Genomic DNA, 21,879 nt, shown 5'->3' with positions numbered 1-21,879 from the left:
TAGAATATTTTGTAACAACTGAACTTTAAGATAACTGCATTAAGCACTAAAGAAAATGTGTGATTAAGAGACGTATGTGCTAGTTTTGTTTTAGTTGTAACAACTGTCTCATTCAGTTTATGTTCATGAAGACACTTTAATATCTATATTAAGGCACATTACAGCTTATTTTAATGATAAAATAATACATACAAATAAAATATGCCAGTGTGTTATCAGTTTAAAAAGAAAATGTGTCACAAAAATTCATTAGCCAAAATGGTAGCCATGGTTTAGAGAGAACAAATCAGGGCTAGCCCGATTGGAAAAACACTATGATGCTTGGCTCAAGAAGGCCACTTTAGCACAGAGCATGGCGCCAATATCCTTCATCCCAAAAGAGATGGAACAAGGATTTTTCCTAATCACCCACAAATGAGTGAGTTTGCCCACCCAGTCAGTCTCAGCCAGTGAGTCTGTCCCACTTTCTTTCTATCCTGTCTAAACTGCAATCACTACCTTCCCGGCTCAAATATCGGATAACTACAATACACTACAGTACACTGATCTCCAGGCAGTTTTATATATGTGATAACTCAGCAGCAAACAGTGACATTTCAAGAAGTGTGTGGGATTGTATTTTTGTGAAAGAATCCAGATTATAGTCATATATGCTGTTCACTAAAGTTAAGAAAGTTAAAGTTAAGAATGCATAATAATGTTTATTAATAGCTAAATTGTCATCATCTGAAAACGTTTGAAAACATGTAGAAAAAGGCATGCCTGTGTTTGCTTAGGTTGGCTCCCACTTCTTGCTGCTCATCATGCATCCCTGCTTATATTTTTCTTTAACTTTGACCCTAAAATTTAACATAGTATATCTAATGTTTTAAATAAAAATATAAAAATGCTGGTGTCACTTTCCTTTTATGTTGTGGCTGTTCAGACTTTATATATAGCTTTCCTCTTTGAAGAAGCAAAACTAATTTTAGGGTTGGTTCTATGGTAGAAGTAATGTCGAGTGAGATGACCTAAAGGAATTGTCTTATTCGCTAATATAATATTAATAACATAATAATATTAATAACAATGATAATAATCATCTTCTTCATCATCATAATGACAGGCTCATAAACATATTCTTCTGAAGCTTACATAAAACGCTTTTCCTTCCAGCTGAAAATCATATTAGATTTTTTTATTAAATAATCTGTACTTCTCCTTTAACAATATAAAAACTGTCAAAGCATCATCACTGCACTTCATGTGGATACTCTGCATGTCCGCTGTTGCTGCCAACACCCTGAAGCCACTAGATGCTGTTTACCAGAGTGTTTTTTGATTCATTGCACAGGACTGTGCCAGAAACCCCTACTCTCCTTCTACAACACTGTTATTGCAGACACCACTGTGAATATATAGTACACTGCACATTCTGTACTGAAGTGCAAACAAATATCAGCTAGACCAGCTAGTTCAGCTGTAAGAGATTGTCAGAAGTTGATGTGCTAGAGTTGCACGCCTTTTAATCACAGGCACATCATGGTGACAGAGCCTTGTGTAGTTTAATAAAACCCCAGGAACAAAGACAATCTCCTCTAAACTATCTTTCTCACGTTGCGTCTGCGAGCAGGGCTTGGGAGAACTGGTTATTACCATCTCATTGAAGAGGGACCCCTCAACAGCTTGTAAAGTTGCTTGGCATCATGTCCTTACTTCACTGTATGCTGACAGCTCAACCACCAAAACCACAGTCTTTTCTTTAGAGTCTGTATCAATTATTCACTCTTTCCTTAGAGTGTCGGCGCTGTCTCTCCGCTGACAACACCCCTGCTTTCTTTCTTGTTTTTTTTTTTCTTTCTTTGACATTCTCGATCTGCCTGAGATGGGCAGGTACGAGAATTGCAGTAAAGTTACAGAAAGACAGAAAAATGGAGAATGATACATTGGGTTCACAGACAAACGTCCCTAAATGCATTTTATCACAACAGAACGCCCAAGAGAGACATCTGACAAAAGGGAATAATTATAATTCAAATGTGAGGCTAATGTGAGGCTATCAAATAAAAACAAACTTCATTGTAAGTTTAAGTAAATGTAATTATTTTAATGGCATAGAAATGCAAATGTGTGGTCTGTTTCAAGCGTCCTCTAAGAAACGGATTTCCTACAAGCTTATAATTTTCTATAATGGATGCTGATGTGTCTGTCACCCCCCCCTCCCCCCACTTACGTACACACACACACACACACACACACACACACACACACACACACACACACACACACAAATTCACCTTTATTAATGACAAATGGGTCTTAAAGTGTTTATAAATACTTCTTTGCTGTGCGGCACAGATACATTTTCATGAAACAAAGCTCTAATACAAATGCATGCAAGGCTATTAGAGCTGTTATATCCCTTCCGAAACGCCTTAACGCCCACTCACATCCTGGGCCATCTGATCCCAGGAATTCGTATGATAAGGTGGGGCCAGGTTTCACAATGAACTCACCCGAAACTCTGGCTGATTGGGACCCGCACCCAGTTTCACACCTTGGCTCAGGCGATTAGAGGATCATCAGGGGGTCCTTTTGTCCCTCTGTGGGGGGATACTCCCACTAGGTTTATATCTGGGACTCTCCACCATTTGACGTTATAGAAAAAATGTTTACACTATATTTCAATTAATTATCCTTACAATATAATGTCAGCTTGAATGCATTTTACAATCTATCTATAACAAACTAGAATCAACAGTTGATATTAAAATTTTATATTTTATTTTATAAACAAACATTTCCCCCCATCTGCATCGTAAGAAAGCACTGTTATACCCTAATTTAATTCAGCAAGTCTGTTTAAAGACAGGTAGGATCAAAAGTTAACATATAAAAAGGTTTACATAGACGTAGCTGTGCTTTTAGCTTATTGTTAGCTTTATCGTTAGCATCAGCATCATAATGTTAAGGTTATAAAAAGCTGGAGGTAAGAAGACAATTTTTTTAGGTCACCAACCAAAGAATAATGCAAGTAAAGAATATGACTTCAAAAGCGAATCATCAAAGTCTCGACTGACTGACTGACTGGCAGCCAAACAATGAAATCCCAAGAGCCATGTTTCTAGCATGGCTAAAAAAAAAAAACCATCTGTGCTCCCTGGTGTAAAATGTATATCAAGGAAACATTTAGTTTTATTTTCCAAATGTATATGGACTTTTCTTTAATGGCATGAGGATATTCATAAAAACTGTTTCTTGTTGAATTCACACATTATTTGTACTGTCTAGGTGAGTGTGTATACTAGGATGATGGTCGTCACACGTTACATTTTACCTGTCCCACTCTTTTTTTTGTTTACCTTTATTGTCCTCGTGTATAGTATAAAATTATCGAATGCTACTGGGTATCATCGTTATCCTACACACTGTGACACCAGTGAAATGCTGCACATTCAGTAATTTATTTCTGTTTGTTGCCAGGTTGCTCTAATCCAGTTACAAAAATCCTTGATTGCCTTCCAGTGCCACAGTAGGGTGACATTTCCTCCTTCTCTTCAGATGACTGTAGTCCATCAGCAGCGAGTGAACGACAGGAGGCAGATAGATGATGAGTTTGGAAACGGGAGCACACACACTCAACATGCTCAGTCAGCATGGTACCACCTTAACCTCACATCCTGGCAACTCTCTGAGGCTTTTCTCCTTTTCATTTGATCTCCTTCTCCTCTTTCCTGAACTGCATTGCTTTTCTCATTTGACATTCATCACAAGCATCAACATAAATACTCAATACACATATTTCCTTTAAAGATAAAAAACTAAAAATGCAAAGAAGTTGATCTTTAAATATAGTTTCTTGGCTCTCTTCAGTACATAAATAATTGATCAAAGAAAGGCTCCAGGGGAGTTGTGTTTGCAGATATGTTGATTTCACACCAATTTCCTCACATATATAGCCCAATCTCTGTGTTTACCCTGCATAAAATTAACACATACTGGACAGTATCTTCAGAAACCAAGCTAAAATTCAGAAATTACAATCAGAGCCTGCAATAAATGACATTTTCAAACCATAAGGAGTAAAGTCGATGGGTGAAGAATGAGACAGAGAAGGCTCTTGTGTGTTGACAAGACAGACTCCGTGATCCATATCTTTCTGAAAGATCAACGAGCAGCAGTACAACATAACAGTGTGACTCTGCCATGAGATCAAAACAAATGTTAACTGTCAAAAGACTGAACTGAACAAGTGAAAAAAAAATCTATAAAAATTATAACACAACAATCAATGTAATATGCTGTAGTTTCAATGACTTTGTGAGCAGTACTAATCTGGAGCACAGTGTGCTGCTGGCAAAACAACACAAATCATTAGTTGTGTGTTCTACAGAGAGCAAAAAAGTTCAGAGCTTTGCAGCTTAGCAATGCTGCAACAACACCTCAAAGATTTCTCATCTCTATCCCATGAATAAATATGCCCAAAACCTTTGTCTAAATACATTTCTTAAAGGAATGCAAAGCAATGTTTTGGGGATGTTTTCCCAAAATAAACACAAGATTATTCAGTCTAAATAATGATGATGGCAATGTATTTATTTTAAATGTATTTAATCTCATCGGCAAAACAGTTGACAGCAGTTGGGGGAGGGGAAACAGATTTGGTTTGAATGCTGTAATATCATGTGATTGCATATAAATAGCACCACTTCAGTCAGAGAAATCCAGTCTGCACATTGTATGGATTTAGGTCTGATTTAGGGCATCAAACACTGTATGAAAAGGCAAGAAAAAATGCCTATTTACAAATGATTCAGCATGTTATCCATAAGCTAGCTCATGATCCCAGACCAGATAATAGATAATTCACTTACGTCAGACAAAGAAAAGAAAAATATATACTGAACATTACTACTTGGATGTTAGCATATGAAGTAGTTCATTCAGACCTTCACTCTTCAGTGTTGCCCCTCTCTTAGTACTATGGAAAGGATGTCTGGCTGCATTTTATTTCTGTCTGTGTGATTAATGGTTCTTAGTAATATTACAGCTTATATGGATAAGGGAATGTGCAACTCTACAGCAGCCAATCAATAAATCTGTGATCTTACAACCTCCCACCAACAGAATCAGATGACATATGAGCACCACTGAATCCCCACATAAAATAAATAAAAATTGATCAAAATATCCCTTAAATGTGTTTAACATTGTCTGGCGCATTAATCCTGCACACTGACACCTGCAGTTATTTTGTGTGAAGCCCCACATAATTTATTCTATGTTTAAAATTTGTAGAAATACCTGATGTATTTCTTCGAAGTCTAAACATTAATTTTGTATGTGTGAGACAGAAAATCATTTTTGTGATGTGATTTCATGGATGTGAAAAAGCAGTCTCTCCCCATTCTGTCCTATAAAGGATCTCATATTGCCTGTTTCCTTCCATCCTGTAAATTGCTGTCATCATGTGGCCACAGTGAGCTGCCATCTCGAGATGCTAGCTTAACTACAAGCTGTTGAATCTGTAATTTTTGTCGTTTTGTGGACGTCTCCTGTTGACAAAGGCTGTAACATGGGAACATGAGAGAGGAGCTCCATGTGTTGGTAGTTCTCGAATGTGCAATTTGGCTAAACCTGCACTCTATGGCAGGAGCCTGACAAGCGAGTCGAGCTGCTCTTGCATTAGCGTTTGGAGCTCTACTAAAAAACAGAGTGGAGCTTGTTAATTCTTTCAAATACGCTTTTATACCTCTTAAACAAACTTGTGTATTTGTACGTAACATTTATTGAGTTAACTGAAAAATGAGCTACACATTGAAGGAAGACGATGTTCGTCCAAGCGAAACCTGACAAAATAGAAGTTCTGTGTTATTGTTAGTTATAATTACCTTGACTGACGTTACTAAGAATTCTGAAGCTTGCTTTTAACACTTAAAATACCAGGTGCCACAAATTAATGCATGGCTTATTTTGGGGAGGGGCTTAAGGTTTATAAGCCTAAAAAACTAGCTCATTGGGTGAAGAGAATTTCTGCCTCCAAGTGTGCTTCCTGCACCACATATGTACACCTCTAACACCATGCATTTTACTGTGCTTAATGTTATCCACATCAAGATGTGGGCTTGTTTATTTTTGCAATGTGGGTACGATGTGGGGTATTGTCGTTAAATTTGACTTGAATACCCAACAGACAGAAGGCATTCAAAATGAGTTCAAACCTTCAAATTTGAAATGGATCATACATGTTAAGACTATGACAGCTTTTGTTATGGATGTCTTAAAAAATATAAGTTATTTATATATAAGTTTATTTTTCATGTGTTACAGTCTGGCAGTCGTTCCAACGAATGACTTGTAGATAGTAAAGTCACTACATTGTACCACCCTGACGCATCCCTGTCAGACACGTGTGCAGATGTCGACACAGTTGCAGTCGCATACTTTAGTATTTACAACTTTGTTTATTTTATTTTTAAGTGTCAGGTACTTTGAAATGTAACATTTCAAACAGCTCAACAAATACCAGCAAATACACAAACTGCTCTGTGCAGTTTGGCACACAATTGGAGAAAAGAGTTACTGTGTGATGACTTCAGTCTTACAGATGAAGAAAGATGTAGATGTTAGACGTTGCAGCGGTGCAGGGCAGACTGTGCTATCCATCGTCACTGTTCCAGTTGGTTAGGTACCGTGTGGCAGCACTGAAATTGTAAAGAAAAGACATAGAACTCAAAGAATTCTAAATTATAAGTTATATAAGCGAAAAGATGGTTTGAAAGTTTTAAACTTTTTAAATGCTATTTTTGGGCAAAGTCACTAAAATGAGATATTCTGTATGTACAGTTTTCGTGTTTAAATAATGAAATTAAAGTTCAGGTCATGCTTCAAAATTATAAAAAGATTGTTTTCAATGATTAGTAAATTGATTTGCTTCTAGAAGAACCCTGGTAGGAGTCAATTTGAATTTAAACTAATGATGTTATTTAGTATCATTTGCCAAATTCCACCCTTATACCAGCTTTATATTGGTTGGTGGTTTGAAAATCACCCACGATTGTGCATGTAAATTCTGGTTATGTTTTATAGAATTCACTTGGTTGCTTCACAAAGATTGTGGCAGCACAGGTCAGCTCACCACAGCCCATGCACAATGAAATGAAATCTACTGGAGCTCACAATACGAATTACTATTGGGCTTATTCATTGTGTTTCCCGCTGTACTGCTACACGAAAAATTAAAGTCCCTTCATCTGCCAAATCTGATTTTAATCCAATAAATTTGTTCTAAGATAAGTCTATGCTCTTACATATTTATATTTATAAAGATTATCAGAAGAAGTACATGTATTATGGAAGTATCGATTTTGAAATTATAGCTTTTAAATTAAATTTTTACCATTTTTCTTCAAGCGTTTATTCTAAAAATCTGTGACTTGAATAGTTCTTAAATAGTTTAGTCTTAAGTGTTTCCACATTAAACTGTGCACTCTGCTTTATATATGGCAGCCTCGAGAGGTTTAAATAACTTGGTGAGAAGAATTCAGTGTGAAATGTGATGCTGTGCAGAGGTGTTCCAGTCCCACAGGCTGTGTTGTAAAGCTCCACTGGACTTCAATGACTCTTTCCCGCCTCCCAACAAACCTCCTTTTCCTCAGTCTTTCTTTCTCTCCTTGTGTTGCTTCCTTTTTCACCCTACCCAGAGAAAACCTACATGATCTTTATAGCATATATTCTCCTTTGGCTATCCTTCCTGTGAGTAAACCTCTGAACCATGCTGTGCATTTCCTGTTCTTAATTATTGTGCAGTAATAAATGAAGTCTAAGCTGCAACTCTCCAGAGTAACTCATGCTGATCTCCACCAGAGAGGCTAGTGCCTTACCAGAGGCATTACAGCTCACCCACATCAGTCTCATATGCTGTGGTTTCACTTCACTAACAGCTTCATATATATATAAGAGCTTAATATAGACTGATTCAGTGATATTCCAGCCATACTGTCAAGGGATTTGGTAGAACAGGCTCTAGCAGACAAAACAAAGTGACAGAGAATGAGTGGGAGGGGAGAGACTAAGAAAGTTACACCAGATTTTCAAACACATGCTGATGTGCCAGGGATGATAAAACCATCTCTCTCAGACAGGCAACTGTGATAGACTTGATTCGGTCCACTCACGCACCCCCACACGCACTCAACCTCCACCTGTTATTCTCACGCTGGTCTCCTGCATTCTTCCCCTCTTCTTCAGTGGCTCAAACATGATGAACAGAAACAGGGGAGAGATGAGCAGCTGGTCTGGTCTCGGCGGGGCGAGGGAACACATTTGACAAAATCAAATCAGGTCGGTCAAAGGTGAAGCCTGCCACTCTCCCTGTGGAGCAGTGAATGCTATCGCTGCACAGATGACCAGAACGAAGTGTAGCTCCATATAAAAAGTTGCAATGCTATTCACTCCCTCCAAAATAAGAAGCTCACGTTCTTTTATGCATTTCCAGGCTTAGCAGTTTAGACCTGCCTTTATTGTTAGTATAGTATATCTATTAAGGATATAATTATATTGTTTCATGTCTGTTAACACAGCTGTCCAGAAGAGACGATTGTATGCCAATTCATTTCCACCTTCTGACATTTGTAACACAGCTTTCACGCTATTTCAGTAAGTATAACAGTTTAATATGCAACACCTTATGGAGCTAGAGCACCAGTTTTAGTCATTACTTAGTCTTCAGTTCTCTAAGAGATTTATTAGAGGGCTGGAGCTGACTTATTACAGTGGGTCTCAGGAAAAGAGCAAATGGAGTGATCTTTGTATCTGCATGCTACAACACCCATGAAAAAGGACTATTAATTAATGCTGTAGGGTGAAAATGTGAAAGTGATCTCAAGTGAGAGTCCTCTGTTCTCCAACCCGGGTGATAGTTGGGGTGGTATCCTTTTCCTTCTGCTTTATGCACAGTCATAGAATCAGGCTCACATTTCCCTTATCAGGACTCATCACCATACCTCATCCTTAATCATCAGAAGCAGGGAAAGGTCATTACCCAGGTAAATTACCTCTTTAGCATTTTATCATTCTTTTTATTATTCTTGTTTCGTTTCTTCTACTCTCCTGAAGGTGGAACGATGAGGCAGGCATCAATTCACACACACTATTTGGACAGTGCTTTTGCTTTAGATATACCAAACTTTCAGCTTTGAAGCGGTGCACTGGAGATTTACACATTAAAATCTTCGTCAAATTTAATTGCCTCTTTGAAAAGTTTTCAGTTATTTCCTGACACTACGTCATTTTATCTTCCACCCAGTTTTCTCTGATGCTAATAAAGTATCCTCAAAAAATGATCAAGTGAAAACTGTAAAATTGTAAGTTGCATTTGCGTTTACTGAAAATGATAAAGCACTCTGACAGTCCAGTGCACTTACACAGCACATGCTGTAAAGCATCTCCTGAAAGCTGGTCATAATTCATATCCCAAAAACTCTTGTGTGTACAAGAATAAAACTCACACTCTCTGTTGTCGTTTATCTGTACATAGATCAACGACAAGAGATACATATCTCATTATTTTAACCATGTGCTGGCTCCAAGAACTAATTTTTCTAAGAACCTAGAGTGAAGGAGAGTTGCAAAGAGCATAATTTCTTTTTAATATATTATAAAATGTTACATTTTAGGTAGGTTAAAAAGCTTTGTCACCTCTTCAGTGGTCACTGGGGGTTTTAAATTGATCGGTGTAAAATTGGGGAGCAATGAGACCTGATTTGAAGGTCTCAAATGACTCTCACAAACCAACAAAATAGAGCAAAAGTCATTACATTACTTGAAACCAAGCTTGTCAGTAAAGCTTTTTTCATACATCTAGAAATTTTCATTCTAAACATGGTGACAAACTTCCCACCAAGGTCAGCATTATAATCAGCTGCAGTAATAGAAAGGAGAGATGGGGCAGCTGCTGCCCTTCTAAACTTCTGTAGCTCAGTCCCATTGAAGTTCATCATGATTCAACTTTATATAAATAATAGTTTGCAACATGGGATTCTGTGGATTAACAAAAAAAATGTACACTAACATATCTGGCAACAGCTTAACTCAGTTCACATTTAGTTTTCTGAAACGAGAAACAAATGTTGATTTTTAATGTTTAATTCATATTAACTATGTTATATACGAAAAAAACATAATTACCATTGTGTTAGTACTTAAATTACTGTAACATTACTTTCTTACGTGCATTGCAATCCTTAAACTTATTCATGGATTTGTCTCTGCCGAGTTATGATGTTAAGCCTGTGAACATCTAAGTCTGATCAAGCAATGACCTCCAGGACGAAAAAATGAAGCCAAAAACTGCAGTTACTCGCTGTTGGAGCCAGCCACTTGAGGCTGGCTCCAACAGCGAGTCAGTCCCCATAGAGCTCCATGTTTAAATGAATGGCATTTTTAAAAAAAACAGGTTTACAGCCTGTTACAAAAAAGCCTTTGGGTCTCTGAATATATTATTTATTCCAATGACTTCAAAGTGGATAAATATTTTTAAAACCCATTTAGGAATTATACTAGTAACGATTACAGTTAGGGATGTGAGTGCTTTGACTGATACATGTTTTGATGTAGGGAGCTGTAGCCAATTGCTGTTGGCTAGGCTTCACCTCCTCTAATTCAACTTACTGAACTCCAGCTCTCCGTGGCATTTGTGTTGTTGATGTCTGCCGGTAAGAGCATTTTAATAGAGTTATCTGACAAAGACTCTAGCCTGCTGTGTCGTACAGCCCATCCAAGGTGTTTGCGCTACAGTTTTGGCAAGTGAAATTCTATAATTTTTTGGTATACTAATTAGCAGTAATTAGAACTCATTAGCAGATTTGTCTGTCTATGGATATTGTGAATACAGCTTGCCAACCAAGCTCTTTAGACATAGCTTATAACATAGCAAGTCACTATCTGGCCCAAATATGGTAACTTCTGGTTCCACAAAAACAACGCGGTGGCAGCTAAAAACCCATGTGCTGAGTCCAAATCTGTGGTCAAAGTTTATGGGTATGATAGGAAATAGTGTGAAAAAAAAATAACGAACAAATGATAAAACGTCCTTCATCCATCAATTAGTTATGGAAATAAAGTTATTTGCTCTTAAAGGAATATCCTACATATCACTGTCAAAATGTACTTCATACTTAGAGTATAAAACAGGTTATTGACTGTGTCTTTATGCTCAATCATTCCCATTGCTCTAGGTTCTTTTTTCTCATTCAAATCCATACTATAGACACTATAATGCAAACCTCAACAGTGCATTGAAGTCTTGTCTGGGTTATTTCAGTGCAACCATACCATTAATGAAAGTGCTGTTTTATCAACAGTTGGTGTTAGCTACTTTAAAGCTTCTACAACAGTGATAAGGTGTCTGTACAAAGGTTAATAGAAGTGGATAACAGTTGCCAAGCTTATCTAATTAGAACCTTCAATGACCAAGAATTAGTATTTCACAAAATAACCTCATTATCAGGTGGAGTTAAAATGATATTTTTAAAAAAGGCACTTACAGAAATGGTGAATGACAAAGGTGAGAGCCACTGTAAACCTATTTACTTCTGATAATAGAGTTTAGGCTTTTAACTGTGACATGCCACCCACATTCTTTTAATGTGTGGAATATTTTAAATTACATTGACTGAATCTAATCTTTTTGTTGATATTCTATGTGATACTTTTTTTCTTTAAAAAAATATTTGAACAAATAAGTTTTTTGGTGCTGAGTCTGAATTAGTGTCATTTTCTTTTCTTTTATTGGGAGTCAGTGAGAACATATTAAGACCTATATCATCTTAATTACAGTATATGAATTGGTGAGTGTGTCCAGACTTTTGATTTGTATGGTAATCATTTACCAGCTCAAGCATCTCTAACTATATGGCCCCCTTGCCAGCTTGACCAGCTTTTATAATGTGCTGCAGGTTAATCAGTGGTTTGATTCCCAAAGCATGCATTTACATCTCCATCTTTATTATATATCTTTATTATACATAATGCATCTTTCATATATATTCAGTGCAAATATTGGAATGCACAGCATTCACTTTCTTATCTTTCAGAATTGCCGCTCATTTACAGTTCTGAGCATTTGTCTTCAATTTCTGTCCCCATCCACCTCACAGGACTTGCAAGGCCAAACAGTAGTAACCCAACAGCCAGTGGTGTATGTGCACAATTTCCATCTCCCCCAACCCTGTGAAATGGTAGCTATGAATCTTCATTGCATCTGGTGGAGTGGAAAGCAGCCCTCTTCTAAATGACTATTGATGATAATGCCACACTGTAAGGAATGTGAACACAGTATGGAAATGGTACAGCAAGCTGGGTGAACTCGGGGGAGGAGGTGTGGGATAGGATGGAGTACGCTGAAGTGGTATGGATAGGCTTGGAGAGGATGAATCAGCATACAGTTTGAAAGCATTTTTCTTTTCAGTGGAATACAGGGTGTTAGTTATCAATGAAAAATAAATAGTTCCAAGCTTTAAACGTGACTGAATTGGTATCTTAACTTCTCTAGACAAGAACATCCCTGGAGCCCGAGTGATAAAGACATATGCATATGCACGTGTACATTTCGGATGCATTTATGAATTGGTCAGATATTCATGGCTAATTTTCTAAGAAGAATAAGGCAGAACAAAACTGCAATGCGCAATTTTCTTCTTTTACTGTGTATTACTCAAAGTTCTGACCTTCCTGTGAGCATGAAAACAGAGCTGTTGAGTGAAGAGAGCTGCATTTATTATCAAAGACACCAAATAAGTGGCATCCGTGGTCCTCTTCATGCTCCCTTTTTTCCATTTACTGCTGCAAGATATTACTTTTGCAGGCAGCTTCTGGGTCCTATCTGAACTTGTGATATTCACTCCCTCAAGTCCCATACAATTTGTCCTTGAGAAGTTATACAGCCAGCAAAGGATTTATTGGTTTACAAAAAAGTCGAACAGTGCTGCCTAACAATACATGTGTCACTCATCCACCCAGACACAATACCATGAGTTCAGTGGCTTAAAAAAGACAATAGTCTTCTCCTTTTGATTAAAATAATGTGAATTGACCTGAAGTAGAAATTAGGCTGTTTACACACACAGTATTTTCCTGTTAATTAGAAAAGGCTTTTGTAAAATCAGTCTTATTACTATTGTTTGTGTATAGTCTTGGTGTTTTCATTGTCTCAACAGTTCATCCTAGGTTTCATTTACTGTTCTGTTCTGTTTTGTTTTGGGTTTGTTTTTTTGGGGGGGGGGGGGGTTGTGAACCTCTTTCTAAATTCTGGCTTATTCAAAGTGTTTATACGCAAATTGTTACTGATTATGTTTCCAAAGTGTGATGACATTGATTGAGATAAAGTATAATGGGTTGTGATAGTTGGCAGGTGCATGAGTAATTAAATAATAAAGGACAGGGTGGTTGCTATAAATAGCTACAGCCACGTGTAATGGCTATGCAAAAGGATCGCTGCTCTGAGAACCTCACTAATCTGAAGAGGTGGAATTGTGCTTCATCTTTTACAGTTTTTCGTTGACAGATTAATGAAGCAGTCAGGAGTATTCATATGCAAACCTGGTGATAAGGCTATGTCGACATCAATTTGTGGCTAGCTGCAAGAGCAGAAATCAGGCTTGTGCACATGTAAACACATTTCATACATGACTGTGATTCACAAAGACATGTTCTGTGTCTACATATCCAATATTCAGTTCAATTCAGTTAATTTCAGAGTTATTTATATAGAACCAAATCACAGTAACAGTCCCCTCAAGACTCTTTATAATGTGAAGGAAATACCCTACAGTATTGAAGAACACCCTGACAATTAAGCAACCCCAATAAGCAAGCACTTTGCAGCAGTGGTAAGGAAAACTCCATTTTAACAGGAAGAAACCGTTGGCAGAACCAGGCTCAGGACATGACCGCCATCTGTTTCATCTACTGAGACTTTTTATGGACCTTTTAAAACAAACTTATAATAATGATTTACAATAATTCTGCATAGAACTAATGAATGCATGAACAATTCTTTGAGCATCACTTCTAGACAGGATGTTTCAAATGTAAACTATATTTTACAAATGAAAAAAAAGATCCTGAGTAAATATCCAGTCTGACACCATATTTTTAGGGCCAAATATATTAACCTCAGTTGTATTTGAATTAAGAGAAGAAAATTTTATATGCCTGTAGATTAAGTAATTGATGTGTGTTGTTGGGTTTCATGGATACATATAACTAAGTATCATCGGCTTGGCAATAAAAATGGATGGAGTCTTTTCTAATAATATTCCCTATGGGAAGCATGTATAATTTTAAAAGTATTGGTCCCAGAACAGATGAAAGCATAACTAACTTTCATTTGTGAAGAAGACTAAATTGGAATCAGATGGATCCATGATCCATTTATGAGTCATTCTTATCATACAGTATGATGACCAAGTTTGTAACCAATAAATGTATTTCTAAATAATAAAAAAACGTACTACTTACATTGTATCGTAACTTGCTCCCCAGTATTAGAGCAATCCAGGTAATTCCTGATTGTCAAATGAGAAAAACATACATATATTTTAGCAAATAATCTTCTTTTCAATATTTCTGAGACTTTAGCAAATTTGTTTTCACATGTACACTGCATGAGCCACGCCCCAACCCACCAGTAACAAGTTATTTTCAAAATCTTGCAATGGATTACTTTGGTAAGAGTCCTGGTATCTCTAAGTGGATAATATCAACTAAAAGAATGTGAAATCAACCTACAGATTTTCCTTTTTCCCCCCACAGACAAGATGATCAGCGTAGTTGTTGCCTGAGACTCGACAGCGATGAGACCAGTCTTTACCGGAAGCATATGTATCTCAATTTTCCCACCAAGGCCACAGTATCAACCCCTACAAAACGTTATGGACTCTGACAGAGACTACAAGACCCTAATCAGGGCCTTAATACTCAACCAAATGCACAAATCTTCTTGTGCATCATGAAACTAGAAGGTGCTTCTACTTTATTCTTCTCCCTGTTGATGTAGAATACCATGAGAAGGAAGGCATTTATGTCACAGAAGATTTTCTGGGGGCCTTGACAGAACGGATGGATCTCCATTACTGTAATGAGGCTACAGGAATGGCCGCCATGCTTCCCTCATTTACGCCATTCAGTCCACGTCTCCTCTAGGGAATAGTCTTTCCTCCGTGAAAGCCTACTCAGTCTTCTTTCTCTCTTTCTTTCTCGCTATTAACTTTCGTTCTCTTTTTACTATCCTAGAAACGTATAAAAGGTGTGTACATTTGAGTATCAGGGAGGAATATCTAACATGGAAATCTTAAGGTTAATGGGGAGTACTGGTACGTGTTTAGCTACTAGATAAAAAAGAGTAGGCAAAATTACTGGAGAAAAGCATTCAGGATGGAATTTACAGCTAAGATAGTACTTATAATCAACCACTTAAGAGATGACTATTAACTTGCAGGATCTTTCCACTTCATTGTTGAATCTGTCTCTCTCTTTGGTGCCTTTTCATTAGAGCACCAAAGATACAACAACATTATCAAGCTTTGGTGAGTTTTTAATTACTAATTTGAGCCTAGACTTTAACAATTAACAGAAGACAAGCTTGCTTCTGTGTGTAGTTTTATTTTTGTTCGACAAGGAGGCGATCCCTTAAAAGGTCAACATTACTGTGGTGATTACTGAATCCATCATTGTCTCCTCCTAGCAGTGACTGGGCACAGTTGACTATGAAGGCATTGTCTTACAAGTTTAAAATAAAGTTTTCAAAAGCTTTGATTTAAAAATGTCAGCATCAGATGATTATGCAAAACTAATATTAAATTAATTGACTTTTGATGTCGCTATCAACTTTCGACCTTTTTTTTTCTGCAAAACGGTGAGACACCCACTTTCATTGTTGTGGTTTCATGCTCACACTGCTCATACCAAATACCAGTAAGCCTTAAAATATTAATGCAAAAGTACAATCAAAGGCATCACTTCCTCAGTTCATTACGACTACAACAATTTTCTGGTTGTGTCAGTACTTTTGTTACAATCACTGTTAATAAGTCTGTTAAAGAAGTAGGCAACTTATTTAAATCCATCCTTCATAGTGACTTTTGTACTTTTGTACAAACACTAAATAATAGTTTTTTCAGCACTGATTTCTACTCATTTTGGCAAGAGCAGGCATCATCCTGCTACATCCTGCTGGGCATTTAATGTTACTCAGATAATGATCTTTAAACTTTTGGGACTATTTCCTTTAAAAATAATAATAATAATAAAAGAAATGATTCACAAATTTAAAAATAATATTTGACCAGTTATTCTACATTTATAATGTTTTGTGTCCTGGTGAAAACTAGAATATTTTTTTCCCAGAATTAACTACTTGGTAGCATTACATGGATGGCTTTCGGGAGGGTTTAGCAAGTATTACCTGTACTTTTTTGCTTTCTGCCTCAAACCAAAGTGTAGATGAAGTTTTCAAAGAACCCAAAATAAATTCAATCTCGTGCACCCAATTCTTGCTGTTTTAAAGTCATTAAATATTTATGCTGTACAGTCATTCTACTCTGAAAAAGAGCAGTTCAAAGACATCATTAAAAGTCCAAAATTACCATGAAATTCCATCCCAAATGAGCATTTGTAAACTTTTGTTTGGAAATAGCATGGAACCATTTAGTCTTTACTGCACGTCCCACAAGAACAAAGGGCTCATGATTTTTTAAGAAGAGTAGCAATAATCTGATTCAAGAGTGCCATGTCAAAAAACTAACAAAAACTAACTCTCACAAAATAATGATGCATTGCCAGTTATAAGCCGAAATCTCAAGGCCTTTAACGCACTGCTTAAAAGAGATAAAAAAACTGTTTAAATACATAACTTAGTCAACAGTCAGGAAAACTTTATCATTACAAAAAGTCCAAATAGAGATTAAAAAGAAAGTCTGTTAGGTTCAGGGTTAATAAAAATTCTGCATCTAAGGGTAATAGGGAAATGCAGTTTATTAGAATCACAAGTTATAGGCATATCAGTCGAGTCAAACAGAAGTATTTTTTAACACAACTTTAGTGTCAGCAGTGAGATGATGGAAATACTTGAAAAATTGAAACTTCCACCCAAAAACTACCTGTTATGTAACTAGATTAGGAATTAGATTAGGAAAAGTTTGTGTAAATCTACAGTATAACGCCATGAAAAAGGTGTTTTTTATCATACTACTTCCATAGCAATTAAGAGGTTAAGTCACAGTCATGTGCTGCTAATCAAATACCTTTGATTGAAGGATCATTAGTGTGACCACCTCCATAAAAGCTAGGTGTGCTGAGCTGGCCCATTCAGGTATGTGTTAACACAATGCCACATGAGTTACATCTCAGAATCTACAGATCATGTAAGTTTTCAAATTAAATATTAAAGTTTGTGACAAGACAATTAAAAGAAAGACTGAACTGAACTGAAGTTACATAGACATTTGGGACAATGTCCTTTGGACAGATAAGACCAAAGTGAAGATATAGCAATGAATAGGTCGGTAAAAACCACTTACCACTTTATCAGTAACAACACCTCATACCAGCTGTCAAGGCCAGTGGTTGACTTATTTTGTAGTGACAGAACCTGGGCACAATGCAGCCATGAACTCCTATAAATAGCAAAGGGTTCTAAAATGTGAGGTCACCTGACAAACAGCACACAGCAAAATCTCCAGTGTTAAATTAACACTGGAGAGTGTCTATATGGGTCCACACCTCTGAGTGTTAAATACAACACTGTTGAGTGTTAAATTAACACTTTTGACAGTGTTATATGTTTAAAAGTAACCTAGTCAGTTTTGAAGATTAACAATGGCTCACACTGAGCAGTGCTGATTTTCTAACACTGGAATATTTCTAACATTTTGAGTTATTTTCCAGTGTTAGAAAATCAGCACTGCTCAGTGTTAGCCATTGTTAATCTTCAAAACTGACTAGGTTACTTTTAATTTAACACTGGAGATTTTGCTGTGCAGAGATTGAGCCATACAACATGACAACGATCATAAACAAACCAGCAAATCTGGTGTATGTAATGCAGGGAACCTGCATTTCCAGAATATTGGAAAATATCCATGTGAAAAATATTGCCTGAACATGCTCCATTGATACAGAATTTCACAAAAGAATGTATAGATGCATAAAATTTCTCTCAGAGTGTCATCCAACCCCAGAAATCAGGGTTTAAATGCTATTGATCCAATTTCAGAGCATACAGAGGTAGAGAATTGCCTGGATATAGAGTTCCTAAAGTCCTACAAAAGCGTGCCTCTTGGGTACCTTTTCAGTCACATCTGAAATCCTTTCCAGCTTTTTCATTGTTTGCACACTCTATAACAGGTAGATGAATGCAGGCACTACACAAAGTGAAGTCAAACACAGAGAAGCTTTGGATCTATGTTTGCTCAGCCCTCCTAAAAATGAATAGCTTTAGCTATGTATGTCAGTGCATTAGTGTGAAAGTGCATTAACTATGTTGTAATTTTATAAAATGTGCATTTAATTGCAATCGCACTGCAAATTAAGGGGACATGGTGACTTTACTTTGTCTCCTGAGTAAGATCAAGTAATTAACTCATTGCCAAAAGAAGTCCTATTATTATTTTATTTGCTCTAATTGGAAAACAGGATGTTAAGTTACAGTGTCATAACAGGCCCTCAAATACAGCTTTTATAATGATTGCAATGTTGTGTATATACCAAACAAGTAAACATTAACAGGTAATTAATCACTTCTCAATCTAAAAAGTAATTCCATATTTTGACAAACATGCAATGAATTTGAAAAGCTGTTTGACCAGTTTATCATTTTTACTAGTTAAACACTTATCCTACTGACCTACAGAACACCTACACACTCCTGAGGTATAGTTTTGTCAAATTCAACACGTGTTTTATTTTTCAGGACTTTATAACATCATTTAGTGTTTTTGTTTTTATTCTGTGTTTTTTTATAAACATCAATGATAAAAATCAGTGAAGCAGTGGGCAGCCACCAATGCAGCACCCGGGGAACAGTGTGTAGGGACGGTACCTCGCTCAGGGGTACCTCAGGGTAGCCGTTCAGTGGAGTTGAACCCCCGACCTTCCGATCATGGGGCCACCACTCTACCTACTGAGCTATCCCTGCCCCTAAGGTGGAAGTGCGCAGTTTGATCAAATCAAATCAAATCACTTTTACTGTCACATCACATGTGCAGATACACTTGTACAGTACATGCGAGTGAAATTCTTGTGTGCGAGCTTCACAAGCAACAGAGGTGTGTAAAAATACAATAACATAAGAACAAGCAAAATATAAGAATGGCTAAATCTGAGAATTATATGAATAAATATATGTACAATATAAGAGTGTATGCGCATTACTGAATGTGTATACTAAATATGTATATCTACGTGTGTGTGTGTGTGTGTGTGTGTGTGTGTGTGTATATATATATATATACACATACATACATGTATATATGTATGTGTGTATATATATATACACACATACATAGGGATGGGTATTGATAAGATTTTAACGATTCCGATTCCATTTTCGATTCTGTTTAACGATTCGATTCTTTATCGATTCTCTTATCGATTCTTATTTTTAAAAAAGGAGAACACTAAGGTCGATTAGCTTAGAACTTTGTTTTTTATCTTCTCTTTGAACAAGATAGAAATTTAGGAGTAACCTGGCCTTACAAACCCAACAGTGAGATCTTAAGAGATCCAGCCTACGGCTCTTCAATGGGGTGTCACAGGGTCCCCAGGAAAAAAAATGTAAATGTAAAATAATAAAATAAAATATTCTTCTGTAGCAATAACAAAGTGTAACATAAATTATTCTGTAGCAATTACACAAGAATATCCAGTAATGTCCCTGCCTACAATTAAACACATTCACTTACCAAAGTGAAATCGGGGGCATCTGCTGTGGCAAATGGGTGCAAGCCTTTGACCACAAACTGAGTCACTGCTCGGTGACTTTCGTCTATCCTGGCCTGAAAGGAGACGCTACCGGTAGACTGCAGTGAGAACTGCCAGCATCTGAGCCAGACTCTGTCTGTCTCATCATGGTCACCTAAATGCACAGTAATGGCAGGTTTTGTAATAAGGCAGATCGCGCTAACATAATATGCACTGTTAGTTGATTATTTACCTGCCGCATTAACGGGAGAGGACGTGCAAACGTTACCGCTGCTGCTGGGTTGAGATTCACGAGTCCGGAGCGGAATTAAAAACACGACATTCATTTAAGGTTATCGCGTGTTTTGTGAGCAAATGCTTTTGCATATTCGTAGTGTTTCCTCCCTTAAATGAAATACCTACTTTGCAAGTATTGCAAGTTGCCCTGTTGTCATCCGTTCTCGTAAAGTATAACCAAGCTTTTGAGCATTTGAGCCGCTGGCGCCGTGTTTCCTGCCAGGTAAATGACGCTCCGCAACGTGGTGACGTCATTCGGGGCGACTGGAATCGATAAGGGAATCGTTTGCAAAAATGGCAAACGATTCCAAGGAATTGAAACAGTGGGAACCGGTTCTCAACAAGAACCGGGTTTCGATACCCATCCCTACACATACATATATACATGTATGTATGTATATATATGTGTGTGTGTCTGTGTGTGTACACATACATACATATTTTAAAAATTAAATAGAATAAACAATAAAATAAAATATACAGAGGTTGGCAGTTGGATATTGTGCAAAACAAGTGGCATTTATATACAGTATGGAGTGCATAATGTTGAAGTTCCAGTAGTGAAGCTGAGGTGTCTATGAAGTGTTCAGCAGTCTGATGGCCTGATGGAAAAAGCTGTCTCTCAGTCTGCTGGTACGGGACCAGATCCTTCAGAACTTCCTTCCTGATGGAAGTAGTCTGAACAGTTTATGGCTGGGGTGACTGGAGTCCTTGATGATTCTCCCCGCTTTCCTCAGGCACCGCTTCCTGTAGATGCTCTGGAGGGAGGGAAGCTCACCTCCAATTATCTGTTCAGAACACTGCACTACTCGCTGGAGAGCTTTGCGGTTGTAAGCAGTGCTGTTGCCATACCAGGTGGTGATGCATCCAGTGAGGATGCTCTCAATGGCACAGCGATAGAAGCTCCTGAGGATGCGGGGGCTCATGCCGAATCTTTTCAGTCTCCTGAGAAAGAAGAGGCGCTGCTGCACCTTCTGCACTGTTTTGTTTATGTGTCCCGACCATGTAAGATCCTCAGCCAGATGTACACCAAGGAACCGGAAGCTGCTCACTCTCTCAACAGCAGCGCCGTTGATGGTGATGGGGGTGTGTACTTCTCTGCACCTCCGGAAGTCCACTATCAACTCCTTTGTCTTTGCGACATTGAGGGTAAGATGGTTGTCTTGACACCAGTGGGTCAGGGCGCTGACCTCCTCCCTGAAGGCCGTCTCATCACCTTTGGTGATAAGACCCACCACTGTAGTGTCGTCCGCAAACTTCACAATGATGTTGGAGTTTCCTTGTTATTTGCCATGAGTCCCAGTTTATAGTATCATCTATAATGAAGTTGTGCCAGCACAGTCTGTTAGTCATTTTGAAAGAGGCACTGTTTTCATCTGCACTCTGCCAATTTGTGCCCATTTTTCATATGTTAAAAAAGTGTTAATGATATACAGTATTGTACAGCATATGGTATCACAGGTGAAAAGAAACAAAAACAGAGCAGAGGAAAACTCAACAGGAACCACGATTACCAGCCAACCAACCAACTTCAACTTTAAATTATCTTTACACAGTAATAAACAGTATTTAGTAACCATTTACAATTTTTATGGACATTAGTTGAAATTTTGCAACCATCCATATAATGTTAAAAGCAACATT

General features: G+C 37.4%; 1 long non-coding RNA gene across 2 annotated transcripts; it reads right to left on the bottom strand.

The window, feature by feature from the left end:
- Positions 1–4,573: 4,573 nt before the first annotated feature.
- On the bottom strand, positions 4,574–20,553 carry LOC308392995. 2 transcript variants are annotated; one of them, XR_013970893.1, is made up of 5 exons: positions 20,362–20,553; positions 20,192–20,232; positions 19,941–20,113; positions 14,500–14,546; positions 4,574–6,683 (listed from the first exon to the last, which is right to left on the bottom strand). It is a non-coding gene; the product is annotated as an uncharacterized lncRNA (long non-coding RNA). The 2 variants fall into 2 exon arrangements; XR_013970894.1 differs by having other exon boundaries at positions 20,192–20,548.
- Between the last annotated feature and the right edge of the window lie 1,326 nt (positions 20,554–21,879).

This window comes from Rhamphochromis sp. 'chilingali' (assembly GCF_963969265.1).
Source record: "Rhamphochromis sp. 'chilingali' genome assembly, chromosome: 2".
Lineage (NCBI taxonomy): Eukaryota > Metazoa > Chordata > Actinopteri > Cichliformes > Cichlidae > Rhamphochromis > Rhamphochromis sp. 'chilingali'.
The sequence above is the reverse complement of the archived record's forward strand: the minus strand, read 5'-3'. Positions and strand labels throughout refer to the sequence as shown.